Source organism: Mobula birostris, chromosome 6, assembly GCF_030028105.1.
Source record: "Mobula birostris isolate sMobBir1 chromosome 6, sMobBir1.hap1, whole genome shotgun sequence".
Lineage (NCBI taxonomy): Eukaryota > Metazoa > Chordata > Chondrichthyes > Myliobatiformes > Myliobatidae > Mobula > Mobula birostris.
The window spans coordinates 144,919,823-144,939,912 of record NC_092375.1 but is presented as its reverse complement, the minus strand read 5'-3'; the positions used below and the strand labels follow the sequence as shown (position 1 = coordinate 144,939,912).

Genomic DNA, 20,090 nt, shown 5'->3' with positions numbered 1-20,090 from the left:
CTTGGATGCGATCAGAAACATCATGGACCCTGGCACCAGGGAGGCAAACTACCATCCGGGTCTCCTGACTTCGTCCACAGAATCATCTATCTGACCCTTGACATATCCTTACATTTCCCTCAACTCCAGAGAGTATGAGTCACTTCCTGCTCGATCTTTCCTTATAAGATTGCCTGCTCATTTTCGGAGTCAGTCCAGTGAGCTTTTGCTGTACCTTCTAGTACAATTATCTATCCTAAAAACATTGTACCCACATTTGCCCCAAAAAAAAGCCCTTTAGAAGTGCATCATACATACTCATGACTACCTTCTCCCTGCTATAAATATTTATCATTTCCATCACATACTGTGACTTTAGAATTCCTTGAATAACATTATAGTCTTCGTTTTTCTACTCTTTACCAAACTACATAAGCTCATATCTCCCTCAGTAGATCCACCATTGATTCTCTCCCCCCCATACTTGTCTTATCCCTTTGCACACACTGTATTTCATGCAATTTAAATTCCTACCTATCATTGACCTATAAGAAAAATTGTAAACAATATACTCAATCACTTTTAAGTCATTGAGGTTGTAAATAGTTGTAGCCACAGAACTGATCCCTGAGGCACCCTGCCAAATACTGCCTGCTAACATGAATAGTTTATCAGTGTCCTGTCCTTGGTAATCTGTTACCTCACGCCTGTGAACACTTGTACAGTAACATTGTATGGATATGTCTTCATGTTTGCCTTTTGGAAATCCGGAAAGCAGTAAGTGAGGACATTGCTGGGGTTTTGACAAGGGTCTCTGTATCCTCACTAGCAATGGATGAGGTCCTGGAGGACTGGAGAATAGCAAATGTTGTGCCTTTTTTTCAAAAAAAAAAGAAGGAAGTAGGGATTGTACAGATGATAATAGGCCAGAAAGCCTCATGTCAGTGGCAGTTAGTTATTGGAGAAGATACCCGGGGATATGATTTATGCAGATTTGGGAAGGCATGACTTGCTTGGAGATGGTCAGTATGGCTTTCTGTGGGGCTTTGTGTTACCAAGGATGATAATTGAATCAGCCAGTTTGGAGCAAGAGGATTTTAGATAGACTTCTAAAATTAGAGAATGGAAGCCATGATTGTTAGAGATGGAGGACATTTAGTAAAGATCAGCACAAAAACTGGGACAGTATTGTGGACTGGATGGCCTGTCTATTGCTGTACTGTTCTATGTAAATCCAAATACTCTACAGCAGCTACTCTGCTTGTCTCATCTTTAAGGATCTGTAATGCTTTTTCTTTCCCTTTCATAAACCATTTGTCTCTGCTTAACCAAGTCAAGCTTTTCAAGTCTGACAACGTAATACATAGTATTGAAATCCAGGCTTTTCATGATGGCTGAAGATGGCTAGCTAGCTTGCAACAGACCTTTTTCGCTCTCCTGTCCTTGCTTGAAAAATTATCTTGTACTTGCAATATTTTAACACTGGAACCTCTTTAAAATCCTAGCAATTTTACAAGAGTGACAACTAAGAGCATCCACTATTTATGGGTGCCACCTATTTTATGTAGATACTGAGATATTGAGTCCAACATGTTTGTCAGCCCTTATTCCACGCTATTTTTTGCTATTGATATATTTTTAAGTTCTTGTCCTTTTTGCTCTTCGGATATTTATTATTTTTGGTTTGCTGGGAAGATAAACACAAAATATTTGTTTAATGTCGCTACCATTTCCATATTTCCCATTCTTAATTCCCTCATCTCAGCTTGTAATAATCCAATGTTTTCTTTTGCACTACTCGCTTCCTCTGTATGTTTGTGAAAATCATTTTCCTACTTCTTGCTATTTTACAGATTGTATTTTCTCATTTTTCTAGTTATTATTAGTTTCTATAATCCTCTCTATCATTATGTCTACTCCTTTTAACCCAAGTAGAAGTAGTACATGCTAAAACACTCAGCAAGTTGGGTAGCAATGGTAGATGGAGAATCAAAGTTAATGTTTAAAGTGGGAGATGATTTGCCAGAATGCTGTTTGGATTTTTTTAAGTCTTTTCTTTCAATCAAATACTATTGTTAACCTCTTCTATGTTTATCAGCACATGGAGCAAGCAGTAAAATAACAGGAGCATGGAGGATACTCTGGGGTGGGGACTTCAATGCTCATTACCCAGAGTGGCTTGGTAGCATCACCGTTGACTAGGCTGGCCAAGTCCTGTAGTTGCCTCACTATGGATGTGGTATGTAATGCTTTCACCAGTCTATATGTGGCAGATGTTACTGAAAAAGTGGTAACAGCACAGTCCTTGTAAAGACGAAGTCCCATCGTCATACCAAGGACACTCATCATTGTCACTATAATCATGTTGAGTGAAATATTCTGGAACAGGCAGCTCCAACCTGGGTAGCCTTGAGGTGGACCATCATTGTCAGCAGAAATGTTCGTCACAATCAGTAAACGGGTATATCCCTCAGTCTTTTATCATTGCCAGGCCAGGGCGTCCAGCACATGCCAGAAGCAGAATCAAGCGTAGTTAAAAATGATGAGTTTCCAGCCTAGTGAAGTTGTAATTTTGCAATGAATGGATTAGAGCAAAGCTCTGGAGTCTTGCCTCTCATGGGTGACAGGAAGAGGAAAGGGGTTAAGGAGCCAGTGCAGGGTACCCTGGTGGCCATCTCACTCAACAGCAGGTATACCACTTTGGATTCTGTTGGGGGAGGGGGATGACCTTGCAGAGGAAAGTCACAGCAATTCAGGTCGCTGGCACTGTGTCTGGCTCTGTGACTCAGGAGGAAAGTGGAGAGAAGGGGCAAGCTGTGGTGATAGGTGATTCATTAGCTAAGGGAAGAGAAAGGAAGTTCTGTGGATGATAAAGAGATTCCTGGATGGTTTGTTGCCTCCTGGGTGCCAGGATCTGGGACATCTCAGCATTCTTAAGTGGGAGGGTAAGCATCCAGAGGTCGTGGTCCATGTAGGTACCAATGACATAAGTAGAAAGAGTGACAAGGTTCTGCAAGGTGAGTTCAGGGAGTTAAGTGCTAAGTTAAAGGACAGGACCTCCAGGGCTGTGACCTCAGGATTGCTACCTGTGCTACATGCTAGTGAGGACAGAGGTAGTAAGATCATACAGTTTAACATGTACCTAAGTAGTTGATGAAGGAGAGGGGCATCAGATGTTTGGATTATTGGGCTTTCTTCCAGGGAAGGTGGGACCTGCACAGAAGAGACAGTTTGCACCAGAACTGGAGGGGAAATAAAATCCTAGTGGGAAGGATTGCAAGTGTTATGTGGTGGTGGTGGGGTTAACAAGAATTGCTGGGAGATGAGACACCAGAGTGCCTGAACAGAGAGTGCAGAGGTTGTGGAGACAGATGTTGTTAAGACCTCATAGGCATCAAAAGCTTGAGCCTGACTTTGTGCAGCTAATGTTCTGAGCTGTGTGTATTTCAATGCAAGAATTGCTGTAGGAAATGCAGATGACCTCAGGGCATGGATCAACACATGGAACTATGATATAGCCATTAACCATATAACCATATAACAATTACAGCATGGAAACAGGCCATGTCAGCCCTTCTAGTCTGTGCCGAACTCCTACTCTCACCTAGTCCCACCGACCTGCACTCGGCCCATAACTCTCCATTCCTTTCCTGTCCATATAGCTGTCCAATTTAACTTTAAATGACAACATCGAACCTGCCTCAACCACTTCTGCTGGAAGCTCGTTCCACACAGCCACAACTCTCTGAGTAAAGAAGTTCCCCCTCATATTACCCCTAAACTTTTGCCCTTTAACTCTCAACTAGTGAGATATGGTTGCAGGAAGGGAGGAGGTTTCAGCTCAGTATTCTGGGGTTCCTTTGTTTTAGACACAATGGAGGGGGAGGGATTGGAGGGGTTAGTATTACTAGTCAGGGATAACGTTACAGCAGTGCTCAGTCAGGACAGTCTGGAGAACTTGTCTAGTGAGACTTTATGGGTGGAACTGAGGAATAAGAAAGGTATGACCACATTAATGGGGTTATGTTGCAGACCACCAATAGTCCAAGAGATTTAAACATAGAGATATTGCAGACTGTTGCAAGAAACATAGTTGTTATAGTAGGTGATTTTAACTTTCAACGTATTGATATTATCTCCTTGCTTTTATATTCTATTCCCCTTGAAAGAAATGCAACACTACATTTGCCGCCTTTCTACAAACTCAACCTGTGAATTAACCTTCTGGGAGTCTTGCACAGGACTCCTAAGACCCTTTGCACTTCTGATGTTTGAATTATCTCCCCATTTAGATAATAGTCTGCACCTTTGTTCCTTTTACCAAAATGCATTATCATACATTTCCCAACATTGTATTCCATTTGTCACTTTTTTGCCCATTCTTCCAATTTGTTTAAGCCCCATTGTTTCCTTGACACTATCTACCCCTCCACCTACATTCATATCATCTGCAGACTTTGCCACAAAGCCATCAATTCCACTATCTAAATCATTGACAAACAGTATGAAAAGTAGTAGTCCCAATATTGACCCCTGTGGAGCACCACTAGTCACCAGCAGCCAACCAGAAAAGGCCCCCTTTTTTCCCGCTCACTGCCTCTTGCCTGTCAGCCATTCCTCTATCCATGTCAGTACATTTCCTGTGATGCCATAGGATTTTAACTTGTTAAGCACCTTCGAGATTCTGAGGCTTTGCACCCTTGTGGAAGAGTTGATTCTAAGCTGGTACCACTGACTGAAACGTTGCGGAAGAAAATGGAATATTGGGAACAGTGGATTAGCTGTCGGGGGCTGTGTACTCTGATCATACTCTTTCTCTCTTGGTGGGGGAGTGTTTGTTGCCAATTCTCGAGTTGGAGAACTCGGAGAAAGCGATGCAGCAGAACGCCGTAAATCAGTGAGTTGGTTTGTCTATGTCTCCCCTCTCACTGATTGACAGCTCTCTGCCCGTGTGTGTGTGTGTCCGTGTGATCAATTTGTCAGGTGAGCAATTAGTTTTTATTGTATTGCAGATTATGGTCTTTCTTGGGAGCTTCGCCATTGCTTGCTTGGTGGGTGGAGGGTACTGATGCATTTTGCTGGAGTAAGTGGGGGAGGAGAGAGTCGATGCTTTGCTGCAGCTTGTGAGTGAGAGAGGGTGTGTGGGGGGGCTCTGGCGTTCTAACAATTATACTATCACCCATTCTTTGGAGCGCTTCTGTTTTTGTGGTTGCGAAAGACAAGAATTTCAGGTTGTATATTCTGTGCATTATTAAATTAGAACTATTGACTGTATCAAGTCAGTCGAGGTTAACTGTGTCCCAACAAAATCATTCTGTCTTTCCCCAAACAGAAACCATGAGATCTGTAACCTGCTGAGTGCCAGATCAGTAGCGTTTCAGGTATGGGGACCAAGTAAGATATGAGAGGTCTAGGCACAGAAAGCCATCTCGCAGGCAAAGTGGCAATTCGGGATCAAACTTTAATCACAGAAAAATGCTTGACAGCTGTGGCAGGGTTTAAATGTTACCAAATCCTACAAAGTAAAACCCAGTCAACAAGGTTTCACTCCCAGATCAGCTCAGTGCCTCTAATGCTTGATTTGACTGATAAACATGGAGGCACCTTCACAAGCTCCCATAGCCCCCATTGACCCTGTAATCTCAGTCTCTGTGGCCAACAAGAGAGCACCCTTCACGGGGGTGAACCCAGGGAATCCATCTGGCCCAGATAGTGTACCTGGTCAAACTGAAGGGTTGTGCTAATAAACTGGTGTGTTCATTGGTATCTTTAACCTCTCACTTCGGCAGTCTGTGGTACCCACCTGCTTCAAGCAGGCTTCAATTATGCCAGTGCCCAAGAGGAACTTGGTAACCTGCCTCAATGTCTATTGTCCAGTAGCACTTGCATAAACTGTAATAGCATGCTTTGAGAGGTTTGTGATGAAATGTATCAACTCTTGCCTGAGGAGCAACATGAATCTGCTCCAATTAGTCTGTTGGCACAACAGGTCAGCAGCAGATACTGTTTCTTTGGCTCTTTACTCAACCCTGGAACAAATGGACAGTGAAGTTGCATACATCAGGATGCTCTTCATTGACTACAGCTCAGCATTCAACACTATCATCTCCTCAAAATTAATCAATAAGCTCCATGACTTAAGCCTCAATACCTCCTTGTGCAACTGGATTCTCAGTTTTCTTACCATAGTCAGTTCAGGTTGACAACATCTCCTCCACAATCAGCACAGGAGCACAATGAGTCAATGTGCTTAGTCCCCTGCTCGATTTACTTAATACTTATGACTCTGAGGCTAGGTATATATCCAATGTCACGTTTAAGTTTGCTGATGACTCCACTGTTGTAGGCTGTATCAAAGGTGGTGATAAATTACCATATAAGAGGGTGACTGAAAATCTATCTGAAATCTGCCTACAAAAAGTGACGGAAATCTGTCTGAAAACTGGCTACAAAAAGCAACACTGTTAAGTACATTTACAAAGTGCTATTGCAGGAAGGCAGCATCCATCATCAAAGACCCCCACTGTTCAGACCATGCTCTCTTTTTACTTCTGCCATTAGAAAGGGAGGTACAAGAGCTTCTGGTCCCACACCACCATGTTCAGGAACAGTATTTCCCCTCTCCCAACTGGCTTTTGAACCAGAGGGGATAACTTCATTCATCCCAGCACTGAACTGATTCCACAAACTACGGATTCACTTTCAAGGATTTTACAACTAATGTTCTCCGTATTTATTTATTTGATATCATTATGTGTTTCTCTTCTTTTTTTGTATTTGCACATTTTATTGTCTTTTTAACATTGTTTGTCCGTCTATGTTGTTTATGATATGTTAGGTTGATTATGTTAGGTTTATTTGTGCTTACTCTGAATGCCCACAAGAAAATGAATCTCAGGGTTGTATATGGTGATAGATATCTACTTTGAAAATACATTTACTTTGAAGGTACAAACACACAGATCTTCAACCCAAAGGGAGCTGGCATTGTGCTGGTGTCTTTGTTGCTATGGTCACAGAAGAGGATTTTAATCTTCCTGTTAAACTGGAGGAAATTGTAGTTAATGCAAGGCTGGTGCCAGGCAAGTGGTGCGACACCACAAGCAGTGGAATAAAGTAGATAACTGCTTCAGTTGTGACTCTCATTTATACACATTTCAAGTTACAATTTTTTAATTTGATAGGGCCAATTTTTTATGTAAAAGCAAAACTTTAAGTTGCAGACATGTAGAGTTAACCTAAGCAGTTTCCATTTTAATGCTGAATTGTTTGTATTCTCATTGTAATGTGGAAAGTGCAGCAGTACTGAAGGTAGAAAATAAGTTCTTTGGTTATTGTGAATACTCTTCACTGGTTTTGTTTAAATTCAGAACAAGATAAATCTTGATGAAGTTTATAGGTATTGTGCAATTGGACTGGGCTTTTACTTTTCCTTTATGTGCATTGCATGCAAATAAGCACTGGCATTTGTACAACTACTTCGAAGTGTTGGTTTTGTATATTCCTTCAGATTTCCCCAATGGTTGCAGAGGTAAAATTGTTTGGCTGTATTTCATGAGTTTGGCCAATTAACAAACTTGAAGCAGTTTGAATGTTTAAATGTTGCATTAAAAGTTATTAATTAATCTCCATTATTGTAGCTCTTGTAATGGAGAGATTATTAGTTTTATATCTAATGAGATTTCATTTTCCCACTTAAGATTGATAGAGCTAGATTAAACATTTTAATTATTTTTCCTTTGAATAATCTATTTTTAAAATTGGCAATTATAGTTAGGAAATACAAACACAGCACTTGAGAGGGATAGTAATCAAGCAAATACATTTTATTTAAAACTGCAGTGTGTAAGTTTTTAAGTTTTGACTCTAATGGCAGACATTTTGCCAAGGTGTTCCTAAGTGTCAAGATATCTACCTGTAGATGGAACTAATAACCACAATATCATTCACACACAGATGTACCTACATGAATGAGCTGACAAATATATATAAAAGAACTTAACCATAAACCATAGAAACCATAGGAACTACAGCACAGAAGCAGACCTTTTGGCCCTTCTTGGCTGTGCTGAACCATTTTCTGCCTAGTCCCACTGACCTGCACACGGACCATATCCCTCCATACACCTCCCATCCATGTATCTGTCCAATTTATTCTTGATTGTTAAAAAAGAACCTACATTTACCACCTCGTCTGGCAGCTCATTCCATACCCCCACCACTCTGTGTGAAGAAGCCCCTGCTAATGTTCCCTTTAAACTTTTCCCCCCTCACCCTTAACCGATGTCCTCTGGTTTTTTTCTCCCCTTGCCTCAGTGGAAAAAGCCTGCTTGTATTCATTCTATCTATACTCAAGATTCGGCCTCACCAACGCCTTATACAACCTCATCATAACATTCCAGCTCTTATACTCAATACTTTGATTAATAAAGGCCAATGTACCAAAAGCTCTCTTTACGACCCTGTCTACCTGTGACGCCACTTTTAGGGAATTTTGTATCTGTATTCCCAGATCCCTCTGTTTGACTGCACTCCTCAGTGCCTTACCATTTACCCTGTATATTCTACCTTGGTTTGTCCTTCCAAAGTGCAATACCTCACACTTGTCTATATTAAACTCCATCTGCCATTTTTCAGTCCATTTTTCCAGCTGGTCCAAGTCCCTCTGCAGGCTCCGAAAACCTTCCTCACTGTCTACTACACCTCCAATCTTTGTATCATCAGCAAATTTGCTGATCCAATTTACCACATTATCATCCAGATCATCGATATAGATGACAAATAACAATGGACCCAGCACTGATCCCTGTGGCACACCACTAGTCACAGGCCTCCACTCGGAGAAACAATTCTCTACTACCACTCTTTGGCTTCTTCCATCGAGCCAATGTCTAATCCAATTTACCACCTCTCCATGTATACCTAGCGACTGAATTTTCCTAACTAACCTCCCATGCGGGACCTTGTCAAAGGCCTTACTGAAGTCCATGTAGACAATATCCACTGCCTTCCCTTCATCCACTTTCCTGGTAACCTCCTCGAAAAACTCCAATAGATTGGTCAAACATGACCTACCACACACAAAGCCATGTTGACTCTCCTTAATAAGTCCCTGTCTATCCAAATGCTTGTAGATTCTGTCTCTTAGTACTCCCTCCAATAACTTACCTACTACTGACGTTAAACTTACTGGCCTATAATTTCCCGGATTACTTTTCGATCCTTTTTTAAACAACGGAACAACATGAGCCACTCTCCAATCCTCCGGCACCTCACCTGTAGACAGTGACATTTTAAATATTTCAGCCAGGACCCCTGCAATTTCAACACTAGTCTCCTTCAAGGTCCGAGGGAACACCCTGTCAGGTCCTGGGGATTTATCCACTTTAATTTTCCTCAAGACAGCAAGGACCTCCTCCTTTTCAATCTGTACAGTTTCCATGATCTCACTACTTGTTTCCCTTAATTCCATAGACTTCGTGCCAGTTTCCTTAGTAAATACAGACGCAAAAAACCTATTTAAGATCTCCCCCATTTCCTTTGGTTCCGCACATAGCCAACCACTCTGATCTTCAAGAGGACCAATTTTATCCCTTACAATCCTTTTGCTCTTAATATACCTATAAAAGCTCTTTGGATTATCCTTCACTTTGACTGCCAAGGCAACCTCATGTCTTCTTTTAGCCCTCCTGATTTCTTTCTTAAGTATTTTCTTGCACTTCTTATACTCCTCAAGCACCTTATTTATTCCCTGCTTCCTATACACGTCATACAACTCCCTCTTCTTCTTTATCAGAGTTGCAATATCCCTTGAGAACCAAGGTTCCTTATTCCTATTCACCTTGCCTTTAAGGCATAAATTTTGGGGAAGCTTTTAATAATAGTAACTCCTTACATTAATTTAGTTCTTCTGTTTTCTTCTGGCAGACAAAATCCAAAAAAAAAGCAGCAGCCAATATTTTACGAAATTTTGCTTAGGAACTTTATAGACCACCTAATGGGGAGCGAGACTTGGAGGAGCAAATTTGTAAGGAGATAGCAGATATTTGTAGTAAGCACAAGGTTGTGATTGTGAGAGATTTTAATTTTCTACACATTGACTGGGAAGCCCATTCTGTAATAGGGCTGGATGGTTTGGAGTTTGTAAAAATGTGTGCAAGATAGTATTTTGTAGCAATACATAGAGGTACCAACTAGAGAAGGAGCAGTGTTGGATCTCCTGTTAGGGAATGAGATAGGGCAGGTGACAGAGGTATATGTTGGGGAGCACTTCGGGTCCAGTGATCACAATACCATTAGTTTCAATATAAATATGGAGAAGGATAGGACTGAACCCAGGGTTGAGATTTTTGATTGGAGAAAGGCTAAGTTTGAGAAGATGCAAAAGGATTTAGGAGGAGTGGATTGGGACAATTTGTTTTATGGGAATGATGTAATAGAGAAATGGAAGTTATTTAATGGTGAAATTTTGAGGGTACAGGATCTTTATGTTCCTGTTAGGTTGAAAAGAAAGGTTAAAAGTTTGAAAGAGCCCTGGTTTTCAAGGGATATTGGAAACTTGGTTCGGAAAAAGAGAGGGATCTTCAATAAATATAGGCAGCTTGGAGTAAATGAGGTGCTCAAGGAATATCAAAAGAATCTTAAGAAAGAAATTAGAAAAGCTAAAAGAAGATATGAGGCTGCTTTGGCAAGTAAGGTGAAAATAAATCCAGTGGGTTTCTACAATTATATTAATAGCAAAAGGATAATGAGGGATAAAATTGGTCCCTTAGAGAATCAGAGTGGACGGCTATGTGCGGAGGCAAAAGAAATGGGGGAGATTTTGAACAATTTCTTTTCTTCGGTATTCACTAAGGAGAAGGATATTGAATTGTGTAAGGTAAAGGAAACAAGGGTAGTTATGGAAAGTATGATGATTAAAGAAGAGGAAGTACTGGCGCTTTTAAGGAATATAAAAAGTGGATAAGTCTCTGGGTCCAGACAGGATATTCCCTAGAACCTTGAGGGAAGTCAGTGTGGAAATAGCAGGGGCTCAGACAGTAATATTTTAGATGTCATTAGAAACGGGGATGGTGCCGGAGAATTGGCGTATTGCTCATGTTGTTCCATTGTTTAAAACCTAGCAATTATCGGCCTGTGAGTTTGACGTCAGTGGTAGGTAAATTGATGGAAAGTATTCTTAGAGGTAGTATATATAATTATCTGGATAGACAGGGTCTGATTAGGAACAGTCAACATAGATTTGTGCGTGGAAGGTCATGTTTGACAAATCTTATTGAATTTTTTGACGAGGTTACTTAGAAAATTGACGAGGGTAAAGCGGTGGATGTTGTCTATATGAACTTCAGTAAGGCCTTTGACAAGGTTCCACACGAAGGTTCAATCATTAGGCATTAATACGAAGTAGTAAAATGGATTCAGCAGTGGCTGGATGGGAGGCGCCAGAGAGTAGTGGTGGATAACTATGTGTCAGATTGGAGGACGGTGTCTAGTGGTGTGCCTCAGGGATCTGTACTGAGTCCAACGTTGTTTGTCATATACATTAATGATCTGGATGATGGGGTTGTAAATTGGATTAGTAAGTATGCAGATGATACTAAGATAGGTGGAGTTGTGGATAATGAAGTAGGTTTTCAAATCTTGCAGAGAGATTTAGACCACTTAGAAGAATGGGCTGAAAGATGGCAGATGGAGTTTAATGCTGATAAATGTGAGGGGCTACATTTTGGTAGGACTAATCAAAATAGGACATACATGGTAAATGGTAGGGCATTGAAGAATGGAGTAGAACAGAGGGATCTAGGAATAATGGTGCATAGTTCCCTGAAGATGGAATTTCATGTGGATAAGGTGGTGAAGAAAGCTTTTGGTATGCTGGCCTTTGTAAATCAGAGCATTGAGTATCGGAGTTGGGATGTGATGTTGAAATTGTATAAGGCATTGGTAAGGCAAAATTTAGAGTATTGTGTACAGTTCTGGTCACCAAATTATGGGAAAGATGTCAATAAAATTGAGAGAGTACAGAGGAGATTTTACTAAAATGTTGCCTGGGTTTATTACCTAAGTTACAGAGAAAGGTTGAACAAGTTAGGTCTTTATTCTTTGGAGCGTAGAAGGTTAAGGGGGGACTTGATAGAGGTATTTAAAATTATGAGGGGTATACATAGAGTTGACGTGGATAGGCTTTTTCCATTGAGAGTGGGGGAGATTCAAACAAGAGGACATGAATTGAGAGTTAAAGGGCAAAAGTTTAGGGGTAACATGAGGGGGAACTTCTTTACTCAGAGAGTGGTAGCTGTGTGGAACGAGCTTCCAGAAGAAGTGGTTGAGGCAGGTTTGATGTTGTCATTTAAAGTTAACTTGGATAGCTATATGGACCGGAAAGGAATGGAGGGTTATGGGCTGAGTGCGGGTCGGTGGGACTAGGTGAGAGTAAGTGTTCGGCACGGACTAAAAGGGCTGAGATGGCCTGTTTCCGTGCTGTAATTGTTATATGGTTATAACTTGCGTTATATATTGCCACTAGAATTATTATCAGATTAACTGGTCAGTTGAGTTAATTTTTATCTCAACTTTTGCTATATAAAACCGTGCAGTAAATCATTTGGCCTTTGCAGGGGTGATAATTTGTTACTAATGCTACTGATGTCTTTTAATTTGGAGTCTGCTAGTGCAGTGGTCCCCAACCACCAGACCGTGGACCGGTACTGGGCCTCAAAGCATGTGGGCCGCGAGGAAACGATATGAGTCAACTGCACCTTTCCTCATTCCCTGCAACACCCACTGTTGAACTTGAACACACGCAAGGTTCTTACCCATGCGAGGATATCGGTCGGTCATTAACCTACAACTACTCGATGAGTGAAAAAACAAACGTCGCTTTAGAGTTTCTTTGGAAGAGGTGGTAGGGGACGTAAAAGGCCTAACGATGATGATAGCGCAGAGACAGCTGAGGCTGAGAGTACAAAAAAAAAAGAAAGCTTCCTTCAACAGAAAATATGACGAGTCGTACATAAAATGTGGCTTTTTTGCGACTGGTGACTCACGTGCTTCAAGCCCCCTGTGTGTGATATGTGGAGACAAGCTGCCTAATGAGGCAATGAAGCCCTCAAAACTGCTTCGGCACCTTGAGTCCAAGCACCCTGCACTTAAAGACAAACCTGTTGAGTTTTCTGAGTGGAAAAAACGTGAGCAAGTGGGACAGAAGCAAGTGCTGAGAGCTACCACCTCCACAAGTGCTGCTGCTCTGAGAACGTCATACTTAGTGGCTAGCCGTATTGCTAAGGCTAAGAAGCTTTTCACTGTTGGTGAAGAATTGATTCTGCCTGCTGCCAAGGACATGTGCCGTGAACTGTTGGGAGAAGCTGCAGCTAACAAGATGGCACAGGTTTCCCTTTCAGCTACCACAGTTTCAAGGAGAATCAATGACATAGCGGAGGACATCGAAGCACAGCTGTTGGAACGGCTTAATGAGTCTGGATTCACTACACGAGTCAAAGAGGTTGCTCCTGAATGCCAGTCTACATACTGTGTCACACACAGGGAAATGCTGGCTAGCTGAAAAATGTCACCTGATCTTAACAGCTTATTGAGTGACGTTGTTGAAGTGATCAATCACATCAAAGCAAAAGCCCTTAATTCACGTCTGTTTGAGCAGCTTTGCGAGGGAATGGATGCAGAGCACAAATGCCTTCTCTTACACACTGAAGTCATGTGGCTATCAAAGGGGAGAGCCCTGGCCAGGGTTTTTGAGATAAGAGAGCAGCTCCAGAGATTTCTTTCAGGAGCAAAGTCACCACTGGCAGTACACTTCAGTGACGAGGGGTGGATAGCAAAACTCGCTTATCTGTGTGACATCTTCAACCTGCTCAATGAACTCAATTTGTCACTTCAGGGGAGAATGACAACTGTCTTCAAGTTGGCAGATAAAGTGTCTGCTTTCACAGCCAAACTGGAACTGTGGGGACAGCGAGTGGACAGGGGCATATTTGATGTATTCCCAACATTAGCTGGGAATTTGGAAGAGACTGAGGCTCACAGCTGGTGCGCGAACACCTATCTTCACTGTAGACAGAATTTGAGCGTTACTTCCCAACCACAAATGACCCAAGACATGCAAAGGAATGGGTCCATGACCCATTTGTGAATGCCCCTGGTGAATCATCCATGTCAGCGCGAGAAGAAGATCAACTTCTGGAGCTTGCAAATGACGGCGGGCTGAAAAGTACGTTTGACGTAACATCTCTGCCGGCATTCTGGATCAAAGTCAAGGCTGAATATCCTGAGATAGCCACAAAAGCACTGAAAACGTTGCTTCCATTTCCAACATCATATCGCTGCGAAGCGGAGTTTTCTGCAATGAATGCAACGAAAACTAAATTGTGGAATAGACTGGACATAAGGAACCCCCTTATGACTTATAATTGACTTATCACTATATTCGTGCAAGGAAAATATGCGCTGTGTGTTTAACATTAAATTCGTTAGATAAACCCTTTTAGAAACAAATTGAGTGCATTAGCCACAGATAAGTGACATCACCTATATTCCTGTCGTGATTAACACCCCCTCCCCCCCCCGGTCGGCCGGTCGGCAAGAATATTATCAATATTAAACTGGTCCGTGGTGCAAAAAAGGTTGAGGACCCCTGTGCTAGTGCCATCACTGGTGCTCACCAATGACCATAAACATTTATTCCTTCAAATGGGTTCTAATTTTCATTTGAAATTATAACAGAATCTATATGATCTGTACTTTATGATCACTTTCAACAAATGCTACTGTATATCAACAGATGTGGTCACAATTATATGTACAGGGGAGCACGGATTAAAAATATGACCGAGTTTTAAGGATAGCTCTAAGTCTCAAATACCTATACACTGATTAGGCAGAAAATTAATATAAAATGTAGGTGCTGGACATCTGAAAGAAAAAGTGAAAATGTTGAAGATGTTCAGATCGGGAAGGAAACAAGTCAATCTTTCAGGTTGCAGATGCCTTATCAGAGTTGGAAAAGAGAAGCCAAATTAATTTCTAGTTGCAAAGAGGGTGGGGCAGGAATATCATTGATAGGGTGAGACTGGTTTTGCTGTGGCTGTAAGCTGTCAATCAACCAGATGACTTCACCTAAAGCTAAACCCCATGGCAACACAGTCCTTGTCTTATCCAAAATGTTTTCTTTGTTCTGTCCACCATTCATTCACCCTCTCTGTAGCTTAAACCTAACTTGATCTGAGTCTTTCACAGTTCTAACTAAAAGTCTTTGACATCAAGTATTAACATACTTTTTCTTTAGGAAGATGATGTCTGAACTGCTGAGTGTTTCCAGCATTTTCTGTTGTTATTGCTTAGAAAAGAGTAGTTAGATATGAACAGGTTTGACAAGATCACAAAAAAAAAGATATTTTGTCAACTTGAGAAGCAAACAGACAACAGATGAGTGGTAGAAAAGGATGGTCACAAGTAGGATTTATTGATACAATCGTTGATTGCTTTATTTGTCACTGTAGATCAGTCATAAGCTGTATCCAGCAGTTGCCTTAGAGTTGGTGGTTGCTCCTTGCTGATTTTTACTACAGAATTATAAAAATTGAAATACAGACTTGCTGCCATTTAAGGCTAATGGTAATGCATTTTCAGATTTTTATATTGAGAAAGGAAATAGGAAACCCAAAGTGCAGTGAAACTTGCCCATTTTTTGAGTTAAAGAATGAATTACCAAGAGCTAGAAAAGAATTATCAAGATTCAGGTAACTGGTGTCTCAAAAAATGGTATTTAAGAGATAAGGCATTTAACAAATTTACCAATTTATTCAATGAATTCTTGAAGATAGTAAAGAGGTAGAGATGAAGTAAAATGAATCTTGAAAGAAATGTCGCCAATATAATGGATCCCATCTTCCTTGTATGCTGGTAATCTCCTTAGGAACAATGAGATTTGGTCTCGGGGGGGGGGGGCTCCCATGAATTTGTGCTGGATCCCCTCATTTGTTGTTATCAAACACGAGCATGATGTGAGTTACAGTTATTATATTTTTATATGACACTGAGTTGCTTAACAGACATAACAGAAGGAAATAGATTGTAATCATATTTGAATAGATTGTTTGTAGGAAAGTGGGCCTGTAATTCTTTGATGTTGTTAGGTTTGGAGATATTCCAATATGGAGGATGTTGTGTATTTAAAATTTGAGTAATCTTGTTTATGTATTGGTTGATTAAGCATTCTTGTTCATTTAAATAATACATTATGAGTTACATACATAAATATGTGAATCGCATATGTCATCACACTACCACCTGATATGTGCATGGCTCACGTAAAGTAAACTCGAAGTTAGATTAGTATTTCAGCTCCTGAGTCTTCCTTTGAGTTAGTTAAATGTCTTGAAGTTACAAAACATAACATTGGTGATGAGGTATTTTTAAAATGAACCCGAGACAACTATTGACCTGTTGAAGTGCAGTGAGACATTCAAACTTTAAAAAAAGCACAGTGAGGAACGGTGAGTTAAAAAACACAGCCCAACATGTGCAAACTGCTGAGTTTTTTTTAACGGCAGTAAACAGAAGAATTCATGGGTTAATAAAGACTGAGTACTGGGTGATAATTACATTACAATATAAAAAAAAGAGCAGAAATGGCTGGCTACGTTGGGAAAAATTGACACGTTTATCAACAATATTTTGAAACAAATGAAATAGCCAATCAAAGTTCAAATTAAAGTTTATTATCAGAGTAGATACGTGTCACCACACACCATCCTGAGATTCTTTTTCCTGTGGGCAATGAGAGACGAGTACCAATTTTTGCTGAGTTCACTGGATGTAAAGGCATACAGTTTTCTTTGAAGTTTGACTGCTCCAACCAAACCAGCAGAAAGGAGCATTGCTGATATTGTAAAAGTAATGCAGCAATATTTAGATCTGAAGCTATTGTTAATTGCAGAACATGTTAGGTTTTATAAGCAAAATCAAAAGAAAAGGGTGTCCATTTCAGCATACATGGCTGAATTGAAGAGATTGCCTGAGCATTCCACCGAGATGCAACACTGAGCGTCATAGGAAGTCATTCCTGCCTGTGGCCATCAAACTTTACAACTCCTCCCTTGGAGGGTCAGACACCCTGAGCCAATAGGCTGGTCCTGGACTTATTTCCTGGCATAATTTACATATTACTATTTAATTATTTATGGTTTTATTACTATTTAATTATTTATGGTGCAACTGTAACGAAAACCAATTTCCCCCGGGATCAATGAAGTATGACTATGACTATTGTCAGTTCAGTAATGGGCTTAATGAAATCATTTAGTTTGAGGAGTCTTACAAGAAAGCATTCAAAAACAGCTCCTAACTCAACCAGAACCTACATTTTAAGGACTAGTGGATATCACTGTTTCAATGGAAACTCCAGACAGAGATGCAACACACACAAAAATTGCTGGTGAACGCAGTAGGCCAGGCAGCATCTATAGGAAGAGCTACAGTCGACGTTTTGGGCCGACACCCTTCGTCAGGACAGATCAATTGAGTTGCAGTCAGAAATGAAAGTGATTATGAACAAAATTGCAGCGTCTAATACAGAAACCAGCCTGGCTGAGCATACCATTGTGTCAGGGGCTCATTCATACCAGGCCGATGCAGATTTAAGGGCAAAACTTGCAGAAAATGTAACAAAGTAGAACGCATGCAAAGAGCATGTCGGGGAGACAAAAATAAATGGACTGCACAGGGAAGAGAAAAAGATAGAAAATTAAGTTGCAGTCAAAAAGGGCACTCATTTGCTGTTGATGAAAAATCTGATGATAAGAGTGACACGGAACTGTGTAATCCTGAGATTTGCAGTGTAAAAACTGACGAGACAAGCAATATGGCTTACACCAGAACTGAATGGCTAAATTAATTAAAATGGAATTGGATATTGGGCTGGCTCTTTCTGTCATCCCACTAAATGAGTTTGAATGACATTTCTAAGATGCAGGTCGACCTTCACTAATACGACTACCTGTGATCTGGTTCCTTCGATAATCTGGCACTGATTATGCTTAATGTGATCCTTCTGTAATTCGGCATTTTCACTAATCTGGCACTCCTCAGGTCCCAATGGTGCCAGATTAGTGAAGGTTGACCTGTATTAAACTGAACCCTGCAGGTATCGAACTAAGAAATTGTACTAAAGAAAAGATGATTCCTGTGGGAATGACATTCGTAACAGTGAAATACGAAATCCAGCAAGCCACATTGAGCTTGTATCTGGTAAAAACAGAATGGCCAGCATTGTAAAAGTAACGCAGGAATATTTAGAACTGAAGCCATTATTAATTGGGACGTGATTGGCTGAGACAACTACAACTTGATTGGCGATCCATCCACTATTTGCATGCCACATCCCCTTCAATGAAACCCACTAAAAGCAAATTAAGAAAGGTAATGGACGATGCCACAACTGTTTCCGTGCTGAACACCATGAACCATTGCCCAACAGAGGGCAAACAGGTGTTGATACCAACCTCTGTGCATCTGGTTGGAAGGACTATGCTGCTCAGAGGAAGTGTGAAAATGACGAAAACAGTGGTCCGACTACAACAGATTTTATAGGCAATGTATCTAAGAAAGCTTCTGATCTGTTAATCAGCCAGTTATTTTTGAAATGTGGCTTTGTTTTAAGTGGAAGAGAGTTCAAGGAGCTTTGGCTTTTGTGACTATAAGGAACCAGAAAGTACTCTGCGTGCATTAAGGTTATTGCATGAACTTCAAGTGAGAGACAAGCTGCTTGTTAAAGTAGATCCAAAGATCAATGCCCAGGTGGCTGAATGGAAGGCCAAAAAGGAAGGAGTTGACAGAGATACAGAAATAGAGGATTTGTCAGATGGCGTGGATGATGGAACCAAAAGGCGAGATCATATCGTAAAGGGATCAGTAGAAGGATTAGTAAGAGAATACTTGATTGAACTAAATATACATTCCCAAGATCAAGATGGATAAACTAGAAGAAAAAGGAAGAACAAGAAAGGTGACTATTGCTGTCAAAACCATTTCCTGCAGTTTCACAGTCAGCTCCTACAACCACCATGGAGGAGACAATCAAACCTGAGATTGTTTTCACAGCCACAAGTCTCACCTGCCAAGCAGAGTGAGCCCCCTTGTCAGGACAGACATGATCCCACATGAGTAAGAAGGCCTAAACAGTATTTAAATCTTTAGGTCTGAATGGGGCAATCTAAAATTTACTATGCTGTGGATATCTGTATAATCTTGTATACATATTGGTTGATAAAACACTCTTGTTTGTTTAAATTATTCATTATGATTTATATGTATAAATATATGTGATTCACATATCCCTTATTCAGAACTGAGTTTCTCTTTCCACAGATGCTGCCTGACTGGCTAAAGTTACTCTTTGTTTTCATTCTCTGGGAATTCATTTCTGTGCAATTTCCTGGCTGCAGTTTACAGTGGTTCCTCATCAAAATCATCTGTATTTAATTTTGCCTTTATGACTACCTATTCTGGACCCCTTAATACTAAGAAACATCAGATGTATGTATGATTAACACATGCCATGTAAATACCAATATTAAACATCTCACTGATTTTTATTCTAACTGAATTGTATTGTCATTGTGCTCTAACTTCTCAATTATTTTATTTCCTCGTATACAATTAATGAGAAGGAAAAGGCCAGGTGGTCCTTCAGCCTGTTCGGCAAGTCTTGATATTCTGAGTTGAGTTACATGGCTGAGCATGTCTTGCATGTGTCATCTCTAGGGCCAAGTCTTTTTTTTTAAAAAAAAGGGAACCAATAGGTCTGTTCTTTCCAGAGATGCGGCTTGGCCTGCTGAGTTCCTCCAGCACTTTGTGTGTGTTGCAAACAGGAGATGTACTTATTATAGAAAATTCATTTCTAGTGCTTTCAGCAGATGGGAATCAATGGAGGAGATCATATTTATAAATATTATCCAGATCGACTTGAATTTTATATAATACCACTTCTAGTTTGATCAACGATTTGCTTCACCCTTGACAGGGAAGTGACATCAACCATAGCAGCCATCAATGTATTCCACAGTCTCAGTCATTAGAAAAAGAACATTTGCTGAACA

At 40.6% G+C, this 20,090-nt stretch overlaps 1 protein-coding gene across 5 annotated transcripts in view; it reads left to right on the top strand.

Annotated features, from left to right (window-relative positions):
- LOC140199430 (microtubule-associated protein 2-like) overlaps positions 1 to 20,090 on the top strand; it is a 316,902-nt gene that overhangs the window by 42,204 nt on the left and 254,608 nt on the right. The window lies entirely within an intron of this gene.